At 40.4% G+C, this 4,908-nt stretch overlaps 1 long non-coding RNA gene across 2 annotated transcripts; it reads right to left on the bottom strand.

Annotated features, from left to right (window-relative positions):
* Positions 1 to 410: 410 nt before the first annotated feature.
* Positions 411 to 3,485, bottom strand: LOC118656961. 2 transcript variants are annotated; one of them, XR_004967792.1, is made up of 3 exons: positions 3,407 to 3,485; positions 2,107 to 2,267; positions 411 to 560 (listed from the first exon to the last, which is right to left on the bottom strand). It is a non-coding gene; the product is annotated as an uncharacterized LOC118656961 (long non-coding RNA). The 2 variants fall into 2 exon arrangements; XR_004967786.1 differs by lacking the exon at positions 3,407 to 3,485 and adding an exon at positions 2,599 to 2,694.
* Between the last annotated feature and the right edge of the window lie 1,423 nt (positions 3,486 to 4,908).

Here is a 4,908-nt window from a genome sequence, read left to right as displayed (position 1 = left end):
TTAAGCTGCAAAAGCGCAGGTGGTTCCTTTTGTGCCACTGGCACAGCTTGGGCAGTGATGTAAATTGAGTAGGGCGGGGTCTCAGGGACTCACCAGGGCTGAGCCAACAGCAATGATGTCTCTGCAACTCCTCGCCTCTCCGTGACTCCGCGTCTCCACGTCCGCGAGTGTCAGCTTTCTCCATGAGAAAGCTGCCCTCGCTTTCTGACCCGCTGCAAGGCCATCCCGCCTCTCCCCGTAGGGGTCTGGGACCTCAGAATCCTGCCCCAAACAAGCTCAGTGGATTTGAGAGTTTGTAACCCCTTTCGATTGAAAAAAACTGCGCATCCAGTTGCAGCCCGCCTGGCGCACGACTCCATACCTCTGTTCTTGGCACCTCTGCATATTCTACTCAGTCTCAATGCTCTTCTTTCTTTCCTTCCAGTTGTAGAACTTCCACTGGGCCAGCTTTCCCATGGTTCTGAATGATAGCTGTTTTGTCTTATAGTTGGTATTTTCAATGTTGTTGTGGGAGGCAGCACTCACAGGTTTGTACCTTACGACGCTGCCATCTTGGTTCTCTGAAATTAGATTATTTAGTAAAGCTTTGGGCAGTGTGGTTCAGTTGGTGGAAGCATTGTCCCATGCACCAAAAGGTGGCAGGTTCAGTTCCCAATCAGGGCACATATCCAGGCTGTGGATTCCATCCCTAGTCGGGGCACATACAGGAGGCAGCGAACCGACGTTTCTCCCTCACTGTCCCTCTCCTTTCCTCTCTCTAAAATCAATTTTTTAAAATAAATAAATAAAAAAATAATAAAATAAATGAAAATAAGAGAGAAAGAGTGAAGTGACTGATTTACCCAGCTTGTATCCAGTGCCTACTCCTAGTTCAATCAACTGTAGGGTTATGCAGCGAAAACTTGGCTAAAAGTTATCCCTGTAAGTATGGGGGTCAGGGAGTAGTGGCCCTAATACATTATCTACTATACTGAGCCACCCAGGTCAGAGTTTAAAAGGAGAACAACCTGTCAGTGGGAGGGGGCATGGGTCCTACACAACTAGGACTGGCCCTAAACTTAATAGTCACCAAATACAATATAGGTAGGTGGGGTCAGATTTGATGTGACTTGGCAGACAGGAAGGGCCTAGAACTCATCCCTAATCACATCAGATATGACCACTTATGGTCCATTCTCCTTTGGAAGGTCCCATCTTGCTCAATGGTAGCTTTCCAGTGGATAAAGGTTAGCCAGCAGGTTAAGGCACTGGGGCTGGGGACTAATGGAAGCTTATGATTTCTAGTATGTTTTGTGTACTAGCAGCATATCATCACCCAAACTGACTGCTCTGAAAGGCATCATTTATTTATGTAGCTAAATATGTTTTGGTAGGAAAAAAAATTAATCTCATTTATGGTAGCATGTCTCATACCACTTTTTATGTACTTATTATAGAAGAAGATGATTTTGAGCAAGCTGTGTGTGCCCTAATAAGCTAATTTAATGTCTCATTTGCTTTACTAATGGAAAAATGACAAAGGAAATTAACAAACAAACTGAATTTTCTGATCTACTCTGCTGCTTATTGCCAGTTGTTAGCTACTATTCTAGAACCGTGTGGACTTTTACTTCTTTTTAAAAAATATATATTTTTTTGCCATAACCAGTTTGGCTCAGTGCATAGAGCACTGGCCTGCGGACTCAAGGGTCCCAGGTTCGATTCTGGTCAAGGACATGTACCTTGGTTGTGGTCACATTCCCAGTAGGGAGTGTGCAGGAGGCAGCTGATCGATGTTTCTCTCTCATCGATATTTCTAACTCTCTATTCCTCTCCATTGCTCTCTGTAAAAAATCAATAAAAATATATTAAAAATATATATATATATATATATTTTATTTCAGAGAAGAAGGGGGAGGGGGAGAGATAGAAACATCAATGATGAGAGAAATTCATTGATTGGCTGCCTCTTGCATTTGAGATTAAGGAGGGACTATAAGAAAGATTACATGATAAAAAAAAAAGATTACAGGAAGATGGGAGGAGACATCAGGGGGATGGGATTACAGGACAGCTAAGAGTATGTGCTCTCTGAAAGGGGGCATTTGAAAGGTGTGTATTCTTTACCCATTTAGTTTTTATGTTTCCATGCATTCCTTTCCGATTAATTCCACGACTATAAAACTCTTATCAATCACACTCCTCTCCATGCCAGGTCGTCTTCTCAAGTCAGAGCACATCTACACGTTGTCCACAAGATGGCAGTGAAAGCCCACTGACACTTCATTCTGCAAAGAAGGAGAAAAATTAGTCAAGTCAGAAAAGGGAGGTGGGACTTTCTAATCTTGGACTATTACATTTTAGAACCTCAGATACTGGGTTTTAAAGGAAAAAAAATTAAAATGTTGAATGCTACATTAATGGCAAAGTGTTTTTAGTAACTAACTAGATTACAGTTTCTGGTGATTTTTTAATGAAACAAAAATGCTTCTGAACACCACTGCCTGGGTAAAAGTGATAAGATATTTTTAAAAGACGTTCTCAGTAATCTGTTTAGTGAAGTTTCTTGGCTGGGGAGGGAATAGAAAGTGGCATTCCTCAATATGCTTGAAAACTTACACTTTTTCATATCCAACCAAGGCATATAAGAGAAAGTCCTCTGAATGGACATCATCAGCTGCTGGAGACTGGATCAGATTTGCACCTGAATTCTGGACTTTTAAAAAATATATATATTTATTGATTTCAGAGAGGACCGGAGAGGGAGAGATGGAAACATCAATGATGAGAATCATTGATCGGCTGCCTCCTGCACGCCCCCTACTGGGGACTGAGCCCACAACCTGGACATGTGTCCTTGACTGAAATCAAACTGGGGACCCTTTAGTCTGCTGCAGGCTGATGCTCTATCCACTGAGCCAAACCAGCAAGGGTTGGATTCTGGACTTTTGAAGTCAACCTTCTCTTCTTTCTCTATGACCTCCCTCATTTCTCAAACCACTCACTGAATTAGTGAGACAATTGTGATCTTCATAGTTCTGAGTTTCAGATTTTTTATCCATACCTTTTTAAACTGTCCATTATTGTATGGAAATAATGCATTAACATGCTTAAAACAATGCCTGGCACATCGTAGGTGCTCAAAATGACAATTGTTATTTTTACCTCCAACTTTTACTTAATTTTGAAAGTGAACATATAACTTAATTATAGTGATTTCTGTACGATTCTCATCATTTGTGCCTAATGATCATGGAACAAAATTATGATTATGCCTAGTGTTTATTTACATGCAGATTAAGTATCAAACTTTTTATATTTTGTATCTAGAAAAAATTCATCTATTTGCAATCATTACAATTTTTGTTACTCTAGCCTAGTTGGCTAATTAAACAACGTAATACACACGCACACACACACACGTTACCTAAGCCCATAGTGTATCTCAGAGCACATATTTTCCAAACTGGTTGAGGAGGAAGATGACCTGCTGACTTTCCTCCCCCTGTGTTGTGGAGAAAGTACATGGATTAAGTGATCTAGTTCCAACTATGCAACTTATAGCTCCATTGGAGTTCCATGCAAAAGAAGCTAAGAATTCTTTTTTTAAAAAATATATTTTATTGATCTTTTTAAAGAGAAGAAGGAAGAGGGATAGAGAGTTAGAAACACTGATCAGCTGCCTCCTGCACACCTCCTACTGGGGATGTGCCCACAACCAAGGTACATGCCCTTGACCGGAATCGAACCTGGGACCCTTCAGTCCACAGGCCGACGCTCTATTCCACTGAGCCAAACTGGTTAGGGTTAAGAATTCTTTTTGTCTTGGAAAGTAGACAGGAAATCTTTACTTCACTCATATGTCATAAATCTAGATCTAGGAAATAAGAAAAGTGAGGCCTAGAAATGCCCCTGGATTAAGTTTGTACAAACTACCACTGGGCACCATGTGATTCAGTGTCTATGGGAGTCTCATGCAAAGATAATGAGACTACAAATAAATAAAATAAAAAATTAAAGAGCAGAAGTTACAATGGACACTACAGAAAAACAAAAGGTTATACAAGTATACTATAAAAGGCTATTTGACACCAAATTTGATAACCTGGAAGCAATAGAAAAATTATTATAAATATATAACTTTCCTAGCCTGAAGCATGAAGAAATGGAAAACCTAAATAGATCAATCAACAGTAGGAAATTGAAACAGCAACCAAAAAATAAAAGTCCAGAACTAGATAGCTTCACTGGTGAATTCTACCAAACATTCAAAGAAGGCTTAATATCTAGCCTCAAACTCTTTTTTAAAAAATGGAGAAGAGGGAATACTTCCTAACTCATTTTGCAAGGCCAACATTACCCTGATACCAAAATCTGGCAAGGACAGCACAAAAAATGAAAATGACAGGCCAATGTATCTGATGAACATAGATGCAAAAATCCTCAACAAACTATGAGCAAATCGAATACACGGCAACTGTGTGCAGGAATCTGTTTAATTTAGCTACATTTCATCAGTGAAGAAGTTGTTACAAGAAAAAAACCTTTTTGAAAGATTATAAACCAAAATAAATTTACTTCAATCCTTGCACAAAATATAGAAGAAAGGAAGGATCCCACAGGAAGGGCAACCTATTAGTTTGCTGGGTCTGTGATAACCAAATGCCGCACACTGGGATTTTTATTTTCTCAGTTATTGAGGCTAGAAGTCCAAGATCAAGGTTTCGTCAGGTTTGGTTTCTTCTGAGGCCCCTCTCCCTGGCCTGCAGATGGCCACCTTCTGACTGAGTCCTCACGTGGCCTTCCCTCTGTACACACGTGTCTGGGTCCTAATCTCCGCTTCTTGTAAGGACAGCAGACAGTTGGATTAGGGCCCACTCATCTGGCCTCATTTTACCTTGTATCTCTTTAAAAGCCCTATCTCCAAAT

Source organism: Myotis myotis, unplaced genomic scaffold, assembly GCF_014108235.1.
Source record: "Myotis myotis isolate mMyoMyo1 unplaced genomic scaffold, mMyoMyo1.p scaffold_m19_p_1, whole genome shotgun sequence".
In the NCBI taxonomy this organism is placed as follows: domain Eukaryota; kingdom Metazoa; phylum Chordata; class Mammalia; order Chiroptera; family Vespertilionidae; genus Myotis; species Myotis myotis.
The sequence above is the reverse complement of the archived record's forward strand: the minus strand, read 5'-3'. Positions and strand labels throughout refer to the sequence as shown.